The sequence below is a fragment of the Acinonyx jubatus genome, chromosome B3 (genome assembly GCF_027475565.1).
Source record: "Acinonyx jubatus isolate Ajub_Pintada_27869175 chromosome B3, VMU_Ajub_asm_v1.0, whole genome shotgun sequence".
NCBI lineage: Eukaryota > Metazoa > Chordata > Mammalia > Carnivora > Felidae > Acinonyx > Acinonyx jubatus.
In genome coordinates this window covers 88,105,514-88,126,181 of record NC_069386.1, presented here as the reverse complement: position 1 = coordinate 88,126,181, position 20,668 = coordinate 88,105,514, and the positions used below count along the sequence as shown (strand labels likewise).

The window sequence follows — 20,668 nt, the reverse complement described above, 5'->3', positions numbered from 1 at the left end:
ATACCTAAAATCACAGAAAATGTTAATTGTATTCTGTATTCTACATATTATATCATGTACTAAATTATTAATTAAGTGATAATTTTCTTTATGTTCACATTGAGTTTATAACTAATCATGCAATAGTAAAGTGCTTACAGAGTTTCTAATCATTTACCCACTCACTGTGCTTATTTTTCATCTACTTGATGTATCACTAGTTTTAGAACGCTTTATAATTTATTTATTTATTTTTTTCATGTAAAATATATTTTCCATTTATAGGATGCAACTTTATTAACTTGTCTATTGATTGCTGTATGTTTATTGCATTATTCAAATTGTCTCTTCAATTATTTTTCTCTAGTAAATCAGTTAGATTCTGAATATGATAGTAATATTGCCATTCTTGTTTCCTCCTTTATTGCATTTGCCTGAATGTCTATTATCTGACATAAATCAACATTTCAGCATTTGGTTCTTTGTTTTAAGATTTTCCTTTTTATAATGCATAGTAAAGTTGATTTATCTCGATATTAATATTTGTTTTTAAAATGCAAATTAATTTATATTTAGTCTGTATGATTTTACTACTCTTATCTTAGTTCAAGGTTTTTTTGTTTTGTTTTGTTTTGTTTTGTTTTTTTGAGAAAGAGAGAGAGAGAGAACACGTGCAGGGCGGGGAGGAACAGAAGGAGAGGGAGAGAATCTTAAGCAGGCTCCAGACTCAGTGCAGTGCCCATCCAGGTGGGGCTCAATCTGGTGACCCTGGGATCATGACCTGAGCCAAAACCAAGAGTCAGACGCTTAACTGACTGAGCCACCAAGGTGCCCCATCTTAGTTCATTTTTAAAATTATGTATTACTCATAAGTGGAATTTAAGAAACAAAAGAGATGAACATATGGGAAGGGAGGGGGAAGAGAAGAAAGAGGAACAAACCACAAGAGACTCTTAACGATAGAGAACAAACTGAGGGTTGATGGAGGGAGGTGGGTGGGAGATGAGCTAGATGGGTGATGGGTGCACTTGCTGTGATCAGCAGCAGGTGTTGTATGTAAATGATGAATCACTGAATTCTCCTGAAACCAGTATTGCACTGTATGTTAACTAACTAGAACTTAAATGAAAAAAAGATTGCTTTACTTTGTTACATTCTCTTCTATCTTTTGCTTGTCTTTCCTGATTTGTTTTTATTCATCCTCACTTTTAATCTAGTTATTTTTGACGGTCCTTTAAGATTTCCATTTGTCAAGTGTTTTTTTAAACATTCCCAATGTCAATAATCAATTAATATGTTTCCACTATATGTAAGTGTGTCAACTCTATCCTACAACATATCCTACAATGAATAAAATAGTTCCATGCTTCCTTTTCCCAGAATATGACACTGTAGAGATAATGCTTTTATTTTCTCCTCCTCAATCCAACACTCAGATTCTAGATTTTGCCATAATATTTTGATAATTTTAGTTATGGGCTATTATTATTTTTTCCCTTGCAATTTGACTCTTATTTCAAGGAAGAATATTTTCAAATAGTAATTCAAGTCTTCAACCCAGAAGAAATATATCCATTATCTACTTTCTTAGTTGTGTTCCTCAGGAGTGTCTGGGCTCTGAAATCTCTGCATTAGAGTACAGATCCATTATCTTTGCTGACCTTGTAGAAACACTGCCATTTCTCTGGGATCAGGAGTATCTGACAGTCCTTTTACACAAGGCTTCCAAATGGTTAGGTGCTACACTACTCCAATAGGGTGAAATGCCTTTTTGAAAAAATGTTTATTTTTGAGAAAGAGAGAGAGAGAGAGAAAGAGAGAGGCAGAGAAGGAGAGAAACAGATTCTGAGGCAGTCTCCAGCTTCTGAGCTGTCAGCACAGAACCCAACCGGGGCTCAAGTTCAGGAACCAGGAGATCATGATCTGAGCTGAAGTTGGAAGCTTTGCCAAAGTCGGAAGCTTAACCTACTGAGCCACCCAGGAGTCCCTAGGATGAAATGCCTTCTGAGAGCTCACCTCTTCCTGACAATAGAGTACTAATTTTACTTTAGTTTCTTCCTTCTATTCCTGCCTCAGACATTGGCTTATAGCAGAACAAAATCCTTTCTGTGTGGGCTTCCTTACAAATCATAACTTACTCCATTTACAGTCCTCTCTTCTTGCACTGACATATTAATTTTTTATGATTTGGAAGGAAAAAATCATGATGAAAGAGTATAGGTAAATTGGAAGTCTCAATAGACAATGATCTGGTAATAAAATTGCATTAAATACTGTTTTTAATATTAGGAAATGTGTTTTACTTAACATCTATATTCAGAACTCTTACACTCTGGTGCTCAAAGCATAACTAGGCACAGAAGTTTTGGAGAAAAATTTTTGAGTATCTATCAAAAGATTTAGCATTTTACTATGCAAATGCATTAATTTCACAGTTAAATTTACAGCAAAAATATCAATGTAATGCAGGTAGACTTTGATATATTGTAACAAGTTTAAAAAATACCCATGACTCTCATAGCATAAAAATTATAGCCTCTCTATATATCATAAGCTACTTTTTACTTTCCCCTGGAAGTAAATAATTTATATTTTCTGAACCCTATTTCCCCAGTGTTATGTGAAATTCGAACAAAAAATATAATGCTTTAATATATTCATACACTTTCATTGAAAATCTCATGGATTAGCCTTTTAAAATCAAACTGTACCTTTTTATTGATCATATTCTTTTTGATTTTTCTATCTCAGTGAACCCTTTGTACACACATAATAATGAATTACCAACATTAATACTGATAAGTGTCACAATTGTTCCAACCGGAGCAATTTTCTATAAAAATACATGGAAAAATATGCAGGTTTTTAAAAATGAGCTAGGAAGCACCAGATTCTGGGTAATTTAGTTGCCCCATGAACTATTTTTAAGATTCTGTATGTGGAATCCTACTAGACTGGATCAAACTACTAATGTCTATACCTAAAGATTAGTAAACTTAACATTTCCATTATCCTTTTCATAAATACATTTTACAATATACATTGTAAATAATACATTATAAATGATGATTCTTAAATGCATATGCTGAATTCAAATTCATTGTAAAAGATCAACCCACAGCAGGTTCATTCTCAATTAACAGTCGTAGGAATAAGTCCATACAATCAATGCTATGATTCAAAGCATTATATAAAAAGGTAAAGATGCTTTCGCTTTCTTCTTTGTCAGAGTGGAGAATGAGACACCTAGACATGATACACTATAAAAATCTAAATTACGTGGCTGATGGGAAATGAAAGAACACAACAGTAAATTTTATTTTCCTTTATTTTTAAAAATATGAATTTATATTTTAAAGGAGTATTCACTATACATTGTAGAATTTTGATCTGCTTTGTGACTTTAAATGGAAGTGTTGATAATAAGGTGATTGAGGATTTGCAGTTGAAATTAAGCCATTGGTTTTGCTTTGATTGATTTTATTCTCAGTAAAATCAATACTTGTTTCTTGTTTTTATCATGCACAGAAAAAGCAGGCAGTGGTAAATCACATGAATGTCTTCCTGATTTATTTACACAACCACAGTCAGTATAGCAGGTTAGTTGTGTGAGTTGACCTATTTGCCATCTAAATATTTATGTTCTGTTTTTCAAAGGATTAAGCCATATGAGTGAAAAATTGTATCACACTCTGAAACCAAGTAGCTGGAAAATACCCCGAATTCTGAGGCTGCATCAGGTAATGGCCAAGGTGTTGACACTGCAGAGCTCTGTCCTTCTCCTTCACTCAGGGTTTCACCAGCCTACTGCTATTTTTCAAGCATAATTTTCCCACCTACTCCTCACATCTGAAGTTAGTCTTGACAGGTTTGAACTGGATTTCCTCACCATCTGAATACTCTGGAAATGACATTTCTCACAAAAGAGGACTTCCTTCCCAATGATTGGGTCCTGGGCTTTGGGGAATTGCTATTCACAGAGGACTAGGAATAAATCTTTTTCAAATATGTAAGCACAAATTTCCTTTTAAAGTAGAATGATGTTTAGAAAATATTACTAGTATTAAGATTTAATTGTGTAATGAAAAGTGATAACTTCCTTTTAATTAAATTTTGTTGGGTACCCACCATATGAAGTTAATTGTAATAGCTGTTGTATGAGACACAAAGAAGAACATGAAACAAGAAATAAGAGAAAAAAGAATATTTCTTGAGGCGCCTGGGTGGCTCAGTCAGTTGAGTGGCCGACTTCGGCTCAGGTCATGATTTCGCGGTCCGTGAGTTTGAGCTCCGCGTCAGGCTCTGTGCTGACAGCTCAGAGCCTGGAGCCTGTTTCAGATTCTGTGTCTCCCTTTCTCTGACCCTCCCCTGTTCATGCTCTGTCTCTCTCTGTCTCAAAAGTAAATAAACGTTAAAAAAATAAAAAAAAAAGAATATTTCTTTTGTGAACACATACTTGTGTTTAAAAAATGATTCCTTCATTTACTACTTGTGTAGATTTAGGCAAGTGGTTTACAGTTTTTGACAATTGACTCATTTCCAAAATGCTGATAGCAATATGTGAACTCCTAGGGTTGCTGTGAGAAATGGGCACATGTAAAATATCCAAAAGAGATCTAACTGCACATGTCAGATGAAGCCTATAGAACATAAAGATCTACCAGTGGAGGTATACTTCCTAAGTGTTTTAATAGTGAAATAGATATTTGTAGTATAATTGTATATGTGAGGGTCAGAGAACATCCAAAACAGAAGTATTGCCTAATGGCTGAAGAGCCATGAACTAATGGCACTCTTGCCTTTCTATGGACCTGAAGGCCCATGGGATAGGGAGAAGAGGAAGGGTTATGGGTAGAAAAGTATTAAATAGAAATGGTGAAAAGAGTCTTAGCCATTGTCTCTAATAAGGAGAACTCATGGAGCCACCTGGGCATGCTAGGCTGAACACATGCATAGGAGCTCTGGCTGGGGCGGGGGCGGGGGGGGGGGTTGGTAATCCGGGGCTGAAATTTTGACTGTAACCCCCTCCAGAAAAATTGTAATGCACTGGCCATGCACAGTCTGGTGTGGGAGAGCAGCTTCCCTCCATGAAACCTTCTAGGCAAAGCCTTGTAATTGGCTACAGTTGGACCTGAAAGATCCCACATAAGATTTGTGCTTAGAGCCAGACTCCCTACACATATTTTGCCTTACGTTAAATGTGAAGACAAAAATACCATCATTCACATGACATATTTTTAATATGTTTCTTTAAAGTTTCATGTTATGTTTTTGTAATTACTTACATTTAATTGATGTGGTCTTAAAGGGGGATTTTATTCATAAACTACTTTAAAGTGATGTCCATAGATTTTTTTTTCTACCAAACACAGTGTGGTAATGTTGAAATTTTACATTGATTTAGTAAGTAAATTAAGTACATAATAAATGTGGTTGGCTGTTATACTGGGACTTTAATACTAATATATGTGTATGCAAGTATAAAATTAACTTTGGGTTTATTAACTTGAAAGTCAAGAATGACATGATTTTTAGAGCGTCACATAAATTTAATTTTGGGAATTTCTTCAGAATGAGTCTATTTAAAAGGATAGGACTTTAGCATTCCAATGTTTACACATTTGTACAATGCTAACATTTAAATGAATTTGCAACTTCTGGGATGGAACACATGATCTGGAAGATATGTTGAAATATCTTTCACCCATTTTGATGCATTCCACTGACCTAGGGAATAAGGTTTTGACAAGACATGTTTCATGGCCCTACACCCCCTTCATTCCACAAAATTAGAGTGTTAGAATCTACTTAAGACAGTTGAGTATTTGTATGTTGTTAATTAAAATCTGGAGTTCAGATTTTTTCTAAATTGCTACTGTGTGTGAAAGGAGGACATTTTCTGTATAATGAGCCATCAAGAGCACAGGGCAGAAATAGATAAGGCCCCCAACAGGGTCTTTTTGCATGTACCTACACTCTAGCTTTGGCTTTCAGTTGTTTGTAACACCTGAAACAAACAAACAAGCAAACAAACAAACAGCAAACAACAACAACAAAAAAATAAAAGCAAAATTTGGGGAGCAATTCTAAGTACTCCAAATGAGGCAAAGTAGGAAAAAGTTTTCAAGGGCTTAGTTGGTTTTACTTCATCTTACCAAGAACCAAATCCTATGTCCAAAGTTGACTAACTAACCCTCTGGGTTGGCAGTGTCTCCATTTCTCCAGAAATGGAGTTAGTTAAGAGTGAGAAAAAAAAATGTATTGGAGGGCTTCTGAAAGCAGGTGATTTCCCAGCCTCTAAATTCATATCATATGACTTTGTAATAATAAATAGTAAATGATGGTCAAATCATTATTGTAATCTGACAATCTATGACTTTCATGTCATAAATAACCTGGGAAAAGTGGTAACAATCAAATACTGAGAAATACGAGGTTTTCCTATTAGGAGAGCATCACTGATAGGGAACATCTACGCTGAACACGTCTTTTTCTCCAACACACACACATATCGATGGATGGAATGGAGTATGAGACCAGTTGTTATGATTGGGAATATTTAGACATCAGCTATGAATAGACAAAAACCTGTGTATAAAAGATCTAGCTTAAAGTTCAGTTAGTTCTACTTCAGAGTTACTATTTGGAGCTGTAAATGAGTTGTTATTGACCTTAGTTGGCAACTCATTCATCAAGACTCTCTAGGAAGGCAAGCCTGGCTCCACCCTCAGCCCACATGATGGACAGTACATGATAACTGGTGCCTTAGAGAGTGCCATGTTCACCATCCTAAGGTGACAATAGGACAAAGACAATTTCAATTGTATTACAAAATATTTTAATTTTCTTACCTTTTTTCTTTGTTTTCATTGCCATATTCCACTAGAGATGAGAATGTGTGGGTACGATACCCGAAGTTTAAATTCAAGAAGAAATTAAGAAATTTATGCGTATATTCAATCATGCCTTTTTTTGGTACCATCTGGTTCTCAAAAATTCAAATACTTTAAAAGTAACTTGTCCTTAGTTTTCAGACCTTTCTAAAAGACAAGAACAATACCTCATCAAAACATCAAGGAAAATGTGTTTGCCATTCATCTTTCCCAGTAGAATTTGTTCTTTTCCTGGTATATTGATAGGCACTTATGGGATGTTGAGCAATAAAGCTCTACACAAAAATATATAAAATATAATTATAAAGTAATTACCTAAAAGGAAAGGCATAAGATACCCTGTGAAATAGTTAAGTAGAATAAAGAAACTTTTTGAACTTAATTTTTTATGAAAAGTAATTCAAATTGCTACTTTCTCTTTGTGCTGGTACAGTAATACTGCTCTTTTTTCTCAATAGTACTAAACCCAAAAGGATCTAGGTAGCATTCTCTCTATGTTCAGTATCACAGGTGTAGCATTACCATCCCTTATATCATCTGAGTTAGGACCCTGATGTTGTTCTTCCTATTACTTTTGTCCTCTTATTTCAATATATTATCAACTCACCATCTTTAGGTTTAACTGGCAACATGTATTTTTAGTTCCTCCTTTATAGTAATGGTCAATTCTTGACTTTAGGACATCCTTCTATCACATTTATTAAAATTGCTTCTTTGGTTGCACTTTTTTTTTTTACCAGTTTAATGGTTTACCTGGTTTAATATTTTGTTAGGAAAATTTAAGAACCCTTATTTACATGAGACCATCTTATGTAAATACAGATCTCACTGTCTGAATTCTTTTGACTCCACCACATTACATACAACCACAATGACTATACTTTATTTTCTTCCACTGACCACCGAATATAGGACAACCCTATAGCACAGCATTGGATTTTCATTATTCTATTGTGGCAAGGACTTTCCATATATCATCTTTTACCTCCTTTAATCTAAACACAAACCTGAAATTCTTCTGTTCTCTATAGCATCCATGTTGGATAACTCATTTATCTCTCACATTTCTTTTCCAAGTGTCCCTTTTCAAAATCGAAAGCCCATCTCTTCATCTCCACCTGTAACATGACTCCTATTTCATGAATAATAAAGCCAAAAGCATTGAGAGAACAACAAATATAAAAATACTGCAAACAGCTGATTAATATTGCATTTGTCTCTTATTGCTGCTGTAACAAATTGCTACAGCTTAGAAACTTAAAACATGATAAACTTAATATCTCACAGTTCTGTAACTTAGAAGTGTGAGTTCACTCAGCTGACTTCCAGCTCCAAGAATTACCAACCTGAGATTAAGCTACGCGCAAGGCTGTGTTCTTTTCTGGAGTCTGTCAGCATCAACTTATTTCCAAGCTTATTTTGATCGTTGAAGATTTTGGTGTCACTCGTTGTAGGACTAAAGTCCACACTTCCCTGCAGGCTGTTGGTCAGGGAGATTTTCAGCTTCCTTCTGCCACCACATTCCTATTCTTACGGCCATTGCCTCAATCTTCAAAGCCAGAAACTGCAGGCTGTTCCTTTCTCCTGCTCTGAATCTCTCTGTTCTGTCCTTTCATTTCATCTTTCCTAATTTTCAAGGCTGAGAAAGTTCTGAACATTTTTAGGAGTGCCTAAGGTTAGATTGGGCCAACGTAGATAATATAGGATCATCTCCCTGCCTCAAGGCTCATTACCCTAATCATTTTCAAATTCCATTTTGTCACATTTACTCCATATTCACAGGTCTGTGGACATCTTTGAGAGGCCCTCATTCTGACTACAGCACATACATTGAAGAAGAAAAATATGCTTTAAAAATATTCAAAAGTAGAAAGAAAAGAGTTAATAGAATACACAGTAACACACACACATATTTGTGTGTATAAGTAACTGTTAATTACTGTCTTTATTTTTGACTCTCACTGATATTTCTATACGTGTTATTCCAATAAGTCAATTTTATGGATGAATCCATGCTTTAACAGAAAATTTTAAAGTGTTCTGGTTGAAAATGTTCACGATTTATTTATTTATTTATGTATTTATTTATTTATTTATTTATTATTTTATATTATTTTATTTTAACTTTATTTATTTATTTTGAGGGAGAGAAAGAGAACCTGCAGGGGAAGGGCAGAGAGAAAGAGGGACAGAGGACCCAAAATGGACTCTGTACTGACAGCACAGAGCCCGAGATGGGGCTCAAACTCACAAACTGTGAGACCATGAGAACTGAGCCAAAGTTAGAAGCTTAACCAACCCAGCCACCCACTCGCCCCCAAAATGTTCATGTTTTTAAAAATTTCTGTTACTATCATTTCATATCTGTTCCTTCATTTGATTTTCTTTAAAACATATTGCTCTTTATTATTTTTCAGACTTTTGATAACCCATCATGCTTTCCCTTCCTCTAATAGTTTCTTCTTAACATTACCTTTTTTTTTTTCCTGGCACCTGAATTCTAGTCTTCATTTATAAATTGTTCTTGTTCCTGTTAGTTTTTCCAGTACTGCTGCAGCTACACATAGTTCCACTAGCGTATTAAAACACATCAATTAGGTATTTTTAAAATTATAGTATAGTACACAAATGCTATCCAAATAACTCTAAGACTTGCTTTTATGTATAAAATTATTTTCTCCATTCTTGGTATTTCCGACCATGTTTTATCTGTTATATACTCACTCTTCAACTACTTTTTATTGGTGAGATTGAAAGGGGAAAAAAAAAACAGGCATGAGTAGTTTGGCCCCTATTTTTCTCACTTATTCTGGAGAGAGGTCCCTTTGCTGTTGGCATATCATTAGCTTAGTCTTGTCTCTGTAGCCCAGGCCTGTAGATCTGTAGCTGGCCGTGTAAGTCAACAGAAATCTGTTTGACTCTGAAATTCAGCACTTGGAAAGCCACTTATCCCATAGATAGAATTCCTTCTCTATTATCTCCATTGAAGTAGATATTTGACCTCCACTAACCATATATTTTTTGTTTTATTTTTCCATTTAGTTATGCATCTGAGGAGGGAAGAATGGCACTGTTTCTTGGATCTTTACACACCCCAAAATGTACAAATAGTTATTGTGGAGGAGGGACAAAACACACATTTTTTAGTACCTTTTATGTGAACAGGCATTACAATAGCCATTGCATGTGAATCAGATTATTCAATCCTACAAGTGACATTAGGAGTTAATTATTGTCTGTATTTTAATGATGAGGATAAAGATAATTTAAATAATTTTCCAGTAGTCACAGACATAGGAAAAACCAGGGCTCAGGCTGGAAGCCATCTCTGTTTAACATGAAAGACCATGCTATTTTACTTCATCTTCTCCAGGAATTTACATATATTCTTATTTTGAATTTTGTACAATAAGTAGGTACTATATTATTCATACAAAATCACTTTATCTATTATTATTATTTGCAGCTTACTTCATATTCATATAGCAGTTTCTCATTAGTTTTTTCCTTATAGATATTATCTAGCAACTCCCTTTAGATTTGTGTATTGACCAAAGTTATTTTAGTTGTAAACAGCAAAACTAAGTCTGGATATTTTAAGCATAAAATGTAACTTTGGGAGTAAAAGTGAGGTAGTTTGCAAGATCAAAGGAACTTCTGAAAGCTAAGCCTTCTAAAGGGCAGGTAGTAGGGAAGATTCTGGGCAGCAAGAATATTTATGGATCTTTTCTATATATATAGAATTAAATTTATTGTCAAATTGGTTTCCATACAACACCCAGTGCTCATCCCAACAGATGCTCTCCTCAATGCCCATCACCCACTTTCCCCTCTCCCCCACCCCCATCAAGCCTCAGTTTGTTCTCAGTATTTAAGAGTCTCTTATGGTTTGCCTCCTTCCTTCTCTGTAACTCTTTTCTTTCCCCCCTTCACCTCCCCCCTGGTCTTCTGTTAAGTTTCTCAGGATCCACATATGAGTGAAAACATATGGTATCTGTCTTTCTCTGCTTGACTTATTTTACTTAGCATAATACTCTCCAGTTCCATCCACATTGCTACAAATGGCCAGATTTCACGCCTTCTCATTGTCAAGTAGTATTCCATATAAACCACATCTTCTTTATCCATTCATCAGTTGATGGACATTTAGGCTCTTTCCATAATTTGGCTATTGTTGAAAGTGCTGCTATAAACATTGGGGTACAATTGCCCCTATGCATCAGCACTCCTGTATCCCTTGGGTAAATTCCTAGCAGTGCTATTGCTGGGTCATAGGGAGATAATGGATCTCTTCTCAAGAGGTCTCTCAATAAGAAGTTTTAGATTCAAGTACTCCTAGATTTTGTTTCTCTTTTCCATCTTTTAAAATTCTTGAACAAAGTCTATGAGAGACCAACTTTGAGTTGTATATTTATTTGCCCCTTGACTTATGAACGATGAATGTGGAAAGCAAAATCTTGCATGCAAACTTGCCCAGTGGAGGTCTACTCATATGGATTGAGGAAAATATCCACTATAAGCCAAATAATCACTTCAAGTACAACCTGCATTGAATAAAATACCTGCATGAATTATAAGCCAGTTATTACTTCAGACATATATAGCTTTTAAAACTTCATTTTTCACTTAAATATTCATTGATGTGAGAAAACAATGCTATTTGAAAATAAATGTAATCCATAACACAAAGGATGCAGTGTTATAAATTTGTAAATGGAGAGTAAAATTCCTAGACTTATGGAACTAAATCAGATTGTCTATTTATGTCTTTAGAGCAGTCTATTTGCTACATTTATTTTCCTGTTAAATATTTATTGTGGCTTCAGTGTTACTCTAGAAATGGCACAATAACTTATGAAAAGCTCATTATCTAAGACAGTACACATGACAAACCAAAGAAATTGACCACCTACTTCAGATTTTCTGAATGTATTTTATTGTACAAAGTCATGGTTTATATGATCTGATAAGAAATACACCTTAGGGTATTCCATAAAGTGAAAGGGCAAGCAATGATATTAGTCAAGGACATACATAATGGTATTGACAATATTTTATTTCTTATCATACTAAAGTCTATCTCTTCTACCTGTTATAACAACACCTAATGTCTCATACTTGGCTATCTGGGTAAAGTTAATGGCATTATACAAATGGTTGACAGAACCTTTGTTACATATAATATATATGTTTTCCTTAAAGAATATTTCACATTCTTTAATCTATCCCATATGTTTTTCACCTTGATGATAATTATTGCATTAATGGAGAATAAAGTATGATTATCTACAATTTTCCAGTGGGTGATGGGCATTGAGGAGGGCACCTGTTGGGATGAGCACTGGGTGTTGTTTAGAAACCAATTTGACAATAAATTTCATATAAAAAATAAATAAAAAATAAATAAAATTCTCCATATTCTTTTAAATCGTTATTTGCAAATACAGGCAAAATTAGAAAACCACATAAAATTTTGTGAAAAGTCAAAGACATCTCTCTACATGGCACAGAATGTCTTAATTATTAATATTGTCTTTCATGGCCCAGGCCTTTATAAGGGAGAATTATTGGGAATTTAATTATCTTCACAGACACTCATCCTTTTCATTTTATGTGACAAGTATCTATATAACATTTACTATGTGCCAGGTGCTATTCTAAGTGTTTCTTAAGTATGAGATAGTTTTATTATATCTACTCTATAGGTGAGGAAACTACTATGCAAGGAGTTTAAGTGATTTGCTCAAGTGCCAAAAAATGGCATAGCATTTATATAGATACATAAGATGCAAATTAAACTATGCCCGGAAACTGGAAAAAGCTAAGTGGAGTGAAGGTTAAATGTTTTTGTTCTATTCATTTATATTTATTCCTCCTTAGGACAATTACCTTATTAACTTACATAATATTTTTAGCATTATAATGAATTGTTATCCTTAGTAAGATATCCCACTAAATATAAATTGATATATAATGGTATTAAAGCTATTAAATTTTTATTATATTAAATGGTACAAAACATTGATTCATTTTTATAGTAAAAATGATAATTTCCCTACTTCTTATAATAAAAAGTACTACAATTTAAATACATAATTGAAAAAATGTTACATATTTAAATGCTACCTTAATGAACAATTCTCTTGCATACATCTTTCATTGACCTGAAACTCACCATTATTTTTCCTTGCTTTTAAATGCCTATTTGCTTTTTTGCTTTAATGTATGTAATTATATGCCTAGATATGGTTTTGCTTCTTCTTTTTGGTTTTCTTTGAAAAGAAATCAATAATATTTATTACCAAATACATTTATGCTTAAGGATCAAGAAATGTAATGTATTTAAAATGTTCCTATTTAATTGTATTACTAAGAAACTTAATTGGCATTTCTCAAGAGCACCATAAACATTCTAAACGATACAATCTTTATTCGTAAAATTTGTCCAATGTCTGATAAAAATGTGACTGTGTAATTTTCCCATCTGAAGCTTTGCATTATTAGGCACACTTAAATGAGTCTTTTTAAAACAAAATAAAGCTTTGGCCATCCCTTGGAATGTATATTGGGCAATATAATATATAAAACAAGCAAATTTCTGTGTGCTATGGTTAGAAAATATTCTTGAAACCTAATACCTTCTTTCATTAAACATTATCCTATGAATCTGTTTTTCTTGTTTTTACTCTTCTCATCACTAGAATTTGATATCTTTTTTAAGAAAAAAATTTCAATTCCAAACGTGCAATTAATAACATGTTAGAGCAAGGCTCAATAGACGTCAGCCTTAAAAAAATTAGACACCTTGAAATCTCTAATTAAATAAAGCTAGCATAATTTACTAACAGAAATACTGAATTTTTATTTTGCCAAGGGGTAGCTTTAGGGCATCATTTAATCCAATAGATTGCCATCCAAACAAGTATCAAATCAAAGGCTATTAGCTAATACTCAGTAGGAAACTGAAGGTTTGAAAAGTTTCCTAAAACACCCCTGAGGTGAAGATTGATGATTATTTTATCTAAACAAATATGAGTGAGATTTATTTTCTTTAGTGTCTTTGTGACCAGAACATCAAAGGCTATGGATTTATTACTCTGTAATCTGTTTTTAGTATGAGAAAGCTATAGTGAGAAAAATTTCTAGAGAGAGGATTTAACTGCACTTGAGATTCTAATTACATTTCCAGATACAGATATTTCTACTCAGGACTCATTATGTAAATGTATCCATTATGTAAATCACTAAACTAAGACATACACATGCCTTTATTTTACCAAAAAATAAACTCTTTCCATTCAATAAGCAATCTCAAGTGAAACCAATAAAAATCATCACTTGTTTATTGACAATGTTATTTAAGATACATTTTAATGAATCATAAATTATGATTTGTTGTTGCCATAGAGCAATTTTCTTGACTACTTGCAGGATAAGACAGAACTGGTTCCTTAAGCATCCTTTGGGCATGGATTCTTCAATATCTACTTAGATTTTTAAAAATGGTTTAGTGTCTTTAAAGTCCTGAATAGTGCTCCAGACAATGACGTTACCTCTGGCAGAATCTGTTGACGCCCCGCTGATATCTTCTTGGCCCTTCTACTTTCTAGCTAAGTTTGTTTGACTTCCAAATGCCACCACCTGCATCCTTTTGCCCTTGGGCTTTTCTGGCTGACGGAGCCTGCTCTGTTCATTGGCAAGGCATGCAGGAAGTGCCAGGACTTTTATCCCCTTTTCTTGGAAGCATTTCACAAATGACAGAACCCAGGTTAGGAAAGTACTCCACTAAAGGCAATAAATTCTAAAAGAGTCGCGACCGAGATGCCCTCACTGTTTGTCTCTACTTGACTAAATTTTGGACAAGTTTCTTTCTTATTTTAGGCCCCCCACCCCACCCCACCCCCGCCTTTTTTATTTGAGTATACTTACTTTAGAAAATATGTAATTATAAATCCTTTATCTGCCTCTTTGAGATGGAATTTTTTTCAAAAGCCACTTTATGGCTTATGAATGATTCTTATACATTATGCCAAAATATATTGGATGGGCCATTTAAAAGCTTTGTAAATGCAAATTAAAAACATTAAAGGTTAAATAAAGCTGATAAGGTTTACGTAATTTTTTGAACCAATTTTGGTGAAAATTTAGATATTGACAAAGATAAAACCTCTTCTCATGACAGATTTCTATGCAATACAGACAAAATTTTGAAAAGTGGTGTAGCCAAAAAGGAAAAATCGTTTAACCAACTGTGATACAGACATAAAAGAATAATATATAGTCACAAAAATCATGTAATTTTTACTTTAATCAAATAAATGAAACATATATATATAAGTATGTATAAATATATACAATGTATAATGTACCCAGGTATGTAAGACTAGCTTTATATCAACTACATTAGCTTGTTAATTTTAAAATTAGCTAATTTTAAAATTATGGACAGATGTTTAGATACTTTTTTGATTAAGTATGCAATCATTTCTCAATAATATTTCAAATAAGTAAAGGAAAAAGATCAGGGTCATAGCATGGCAGGAAACAGAACTAATTATCACCCCCAGCATGAAATTGTTTCAAATGATGCTTTTTAAGTTAGAAAGCATTTTTAAGAGTATTTTAAAGTTTTGTTATAAAATATCATAAACAACGGAATAAAGGCCAAAAGCAATGCCTATACTGTGCTTTCTTTGTATTTTTTAATGTGCTTGGAATAAAAACTGTTTCTGTTTAGCTGATCAAAGCTGTTTTGGGTTTCTTTTAAGGTGGCAAAGCTTCACCTGTGAATTTTTATAGAAGCTTGGGGAAACACTCAGCAGGATCTAACTTTTTGTTGTGGGTAAAAAACATTTTCCCTTTATGTGAAAGTTTGCTCTTTATTTGGCAGAAGGAATCCCCTGGTGAGGTGAATTTTAGTTGAAAAAAAAAATACAATAAAATATACATCTTGAGAATGGCAGGCATCAAAGTGAAGAGTACAATTGAAGATTTATTCATCATCTATATTATCTAAAATAATGCCCTCTTTCTGAGGTAGATGATAGAGTTTTGCAAAAATGTCCTTGAACAAGAAATATTTAGCTGTCTTTATTTTGTAGTAGTGTTTATGGATCTTACATCATGTTGAGATTTAAACTGATTTCATTCCCCCTCCTTTTGTTTAATTAGTGTACAATACTACCTGCTACATATCCAGTCATGTATGTCTGATATAAAATCATCAGACACACAACTCATATACAAATTACAATATGCTTTCAAACTTGATAACGAGACTTTTGCTATTAGTTTCAAATGGAACATTAGTTTTAAAAATAAATATTTTGTGAGATTTATATTATATTAAGTATATTTATAGTATGGCAAGTATTTATATTATTGCTATGGGTAAATTACATCCCCCCAAATTCATATGTTGAACTCCTAACCCCATTACCTCAGAACCTGACCTTGTTTGGAAATAGGGTCATCACAGGTGTATTAGTCAAGAAGAGATCATAGTGGAGTAGGGTGGACCTCTACTCCTAACTGGGGGATGTCCCTACAGAAAGGGAGAATTTGGACACACATGAACGGAGGATGCCATGTGAAGACTGGAATTATGTTGCCATACGCCAAGCAAGATTGCTGGCAGACCAGCAGAATCTATGAGACAGATGTGGAACAGATCCTTCCCTAGTGCCTTCAGAGGGAGTATGGCCCTGCTGACACCCTGATCTCACATTCCTAGCCTCTAGAACTGTGAGACCATACATTTCTGTTGTTTCAGCCACTCACTTGTGGTACTTTGTTACAACAATCCCAGCAAGCTAATTCAATTGCCAATAGAAAATGTCAGAGAAAAGTGTTTCAAAATGTTCAGTCATACAAGTATTAAATAAAGTAGAGGTCACCATAAATAGCGTGAATTTGCTATGAATATTTAATCCATGACAGTTCTGACTGAAACATAACTTTTTTTCAAAGTAATATCCAGTTATACTTGGACAGATATGATAGTCTATGTAATTACATCCACACAATTACTTTTTGAGCCCCACAGAAGTGTATCTTCCATGGAAAAAAGTCTCAAAGACATTACCCAACTTTCTAAACACATGATAGATTTGAAAGATTGCATCAATTTATTTGCTGTGACTCAGTACATAATTAGTATGCCTCTTACTACAGCTTCCTTCCCCAACGATTAAGAATGAAATTTTTAGCTTTGTCCATGTCAATGGGTAGCAATTATGTTAAAAAATTTTTTGAAAATGTGCTGATCAAGGGATGAGTCAATCAGCCTCAAGGAAATTTAAGAAAAATAATCATATTTATGAAAAATGAGCAGTTCATAGTCAGTATACATGAAGAGAAATTATTCTGTGTTATGTGAAATATCACCACAGGAAACAACTCCACTGAACTGTGAGAATGGTAGGAGGAAGAGAGGGTGCCCCCTGGAGATCCCTTGTATTTCTATGGTTTAATAAAATAAAATATTGATGAGGGTCTCAGATCTTAGTGTTAAGATATCCCTGTTCTAATCAGTACATCTTGTCGCACTCATTTAAAATTCAATTTGCCAAGGAAATAATGTCTCACCAATAGTCATCTATGATGAAACAAAGGCAAAAGAAAAAATTAAATTTCCTTACAATTTACAGCCCATTCACAAGTCCTTGAAACAGGCAGTGTGACCTTCCTCTGGGAGCTCAACTGCCTCCATGTTAATACTTTGCCTAAGGGCAAAAAGTAATCTTAGCTTAACATTATCCCAACCTCCAGGATCTGGTAAGTCTACTGGAATTTATAAAAATTCTTTTGGAAATTTCCTTTATATTTCCCCCCTAAATATATGTTAGCAATCATCCTCCAAGCATACGGCCCACTGATTTGCATCTGAGGGGTCTCATGACTGTTTTATTAGACAGTAATAAATGACCTTTTCTTAAAAATATCTAGCCCCTTCAAGATCCTAGAAACCTTGCTTCCAAAATTCCTCAGAGATTTAGGCTATCCCTGACCTCGCCCCACCTTGAAAGTACCCATACAGCCCCAGGGCAGCTCTTTCTGCCCCTGAGTTCTGTCCCTGTGCTTTAACAAAACCACATTTTGCACCAAAGATGTCTCAAGAATTCTTTCTTGGCCTTCGGCTCCCGGCTCCAAACCCCAACATTTCCACGTTAATCTACTCTTACTTGATAAGATATTCATAGAAACTTCCCAAATATATTTTTAAATGCAATAAAACTTTATTTATAAATGCCATATTTATAGAACAGATGATGAAATTTGAATAGTTCAAATAATTCTGAGACAAAGGAAACTAACAAAACTTGATGTCTATTATTCTGATACAATATTCTTAATAATTACAATGTAAATATGACCACCTATTTTGACTAACCTAGCTATATCATCATTTTAATATTTGTATGTATTTGTAATTTAGTAAATTCTAGTAAACTAGACTTTAGCCTAAAAGAAGTATAGGTGAGTTAGGAGGGCAGGAATAAAATATAAAAATGTCACCACAGTATGCCCTAAATTACAAAAAATGATTTTCTTCTTTTTATTTTCTCTTATAAACAATATTTCCTTGTCCTACTTTCTGTCACAAAGATGTTAATGATAATTGCAGAATGAGAAGTTTATTTTTGTTTACTGGTCCTCTGCCTCAACATTTCTTTGATGATTAGCAAGATCCTGCTTCTACAACTTTCCATTCCCTGTCAAATATAGAAGTTTCTGGTTAGTTGCAAGCTGTGCTAAACTTATATTTTTAATCTGTGATATACAGTATCCACTGAAAACCATTCAAAAGTATTTTTATAACCAAATAGCACTTCAGCCATTATCTTAGTTTGGACTGCTATAAAAACATAGTGGGCAGTTTAAGTAATACACATTATGTCTCACAGTTTTGGAGGCTAGAAAGTCTAAGATCGATGTGCCTGCAGAGAGAAAGCACTTTCTTCTGTCTTCTCCTAAGGGCTCCACTCCCATGATCTCATTTAAATTCAATTGCCTCCTAAAGGCCCACCTCTAATTATCATCATTACACTGGGTTTTGGTGTTTAACATATGAATTTGGGGAAACACAAGCGTTGAGTCCATAATAGCCGTGGTGAATACATTGTCAAAATGTTCTTTATTGAGAATGATACGTTACTAGTAACATCATTTCTTTAGAAAAATTGTGACTCAAAGTCGAAGATTATTATACTTTTCCAGGATATGTAAAAAATTTCCCTGTAAATAAACCCACAAAATATAAAAAAGATACCTAACTACTTTCCTCATGAAGAAAGTAAAACAGTATAGCTGTAGGAAGGTTTTCAATATTTATACAGAAAATACAATTTAAGAAATAACTTAATGTCATTAAATTGTGTTAAATCTTGAGTTCACAGTCAGCTAAAGGCTCATTCAGGAGACAAGAAAATGTGATTTAATTAAACTCAAGGCACAAACCTTCCTATATATCTCTTTTTCACAATACTCCTTTTATCTTCTCACTTTTTATATTTAACTATTTTCTTTTCCTCAATCTAGAATAATGGATTTTATTTTTACACTAAATAATGATAGCTTTTGGAATCCTTACCATTTTCTGAAGTAATATATATTGCCAAATCTGTTTCATAGATGTCTAATTTTAAATAATGCTCAAAGAACAAAGGCTTTACATAAACATGTTTTCATAGTATCCTTATTTTAGATATCCTTAATAAAGAGAGAAATATGCATTCATATAAAATGTAAGAAATGTATTACTCACAAAAATATTAAAGTAGTAAATTAAAACCATTCTAGAATGTTTATATTTAGTACATGTAAAAAATGAGACATATGAACATATTATATATACATATATATACAACTAGTTCTAAATAAAGGGTGTTTCGTTGGTTTTATTTATTTGATATTTTCTCTGTGCTTTTTTTAAAAAAAAATTAATGTTTTATTTATTTTTGAGAGAGAGAGAGAGACAGAGAGACAGAGTGTGAGCAGGGGAGGGACAAAGAGACAGGGACACACAAAATCTGAAGCAGGCTCCAGGCTCAGAGCTGTCAGCACAGAGCGTGATGCGGGGCTCAAATTTGGGAACGGTGAGATCATGACCTATGTTGAAGTCAGACGGTAACCAACTGAGCCACCCAGGTGTACCTATTTGTGTGTTTTAATTGAGATTAAAATACATTCAGCAAGTGAAGGGTACAAATCCTAACTATACAGCTGGATGAGCATTTACAAATATAACCACCATCCAGATAATGATGTAGAATACTTATTTCAACAAAGAGCTTTACTTTATGCTCAATTTCAGTCAATATTCAACTTTCTTCTCCTCGGAAACCGCTATTCTGATTTTTACCATTATCAATAAGTTTTGCCTGTTCACAAACATAACTCTTAACAGAGAAAACAACATAGTTTGCCAAGTTGCCTTCACAGAACAATTTAATACCAGTTATATCTAATCACAGACTTGAATTTCACTAGTAAAATGCATTACTGTGTTACTTGAACAATAACACCAATCCTATTAAAATACGATGTGAAGTATCAGCATATGACACATATATAACAACATTTTCTTCTCCTTGTATCACCACAATCTATAGATGAGAAGGAAAAAGAACAAAAATATCTCCAGAAAAACCTTCTACAGTATATGGGCAAATGACATTGTTGGAAAATGTCCAACGGTTAAAGAAGTTTACCTTGTGAATGTAATGAACTATTACCTCAGAGTGATGACTTCCTAGATTCTTCTTCATTTGAGGAGCCTTAGTGAACACAATTTC

General features: G+C 33.7%; 1 long non-coding RNA gene across 5 annotated transcripts in view; it reads left to right on the top strand.

The window, feature by feature from the left end:
• LOC128316024 (uncharacterized) overlaps positions 1-20,668 on the top strand; it is an 82,264-nt gene that overhangs the window by 24,605 nt on the left and 36,991 nt on the right. Inside the window, exons 6-7 of one of the 5 annotated variants that reach the window (XR_008299385.1) lie at positions 3,637-3,719; positions 9,915-18,205. The exons of 2 other annotated variants lie outside the window; for them this stretch is intronic. This is a non-coding gene — a long non-coding RNA (uncharacterized LOC128316024). Of the gene's footprint in view, positions 1-3,636; positions 3,720-9,914; positions 18,206-20,668 lie in introns of those variants that run through there. 2 more of the 5 variants (XR_008299384.1, XR_008299388.1) reach the window with 2 other exon arrangements.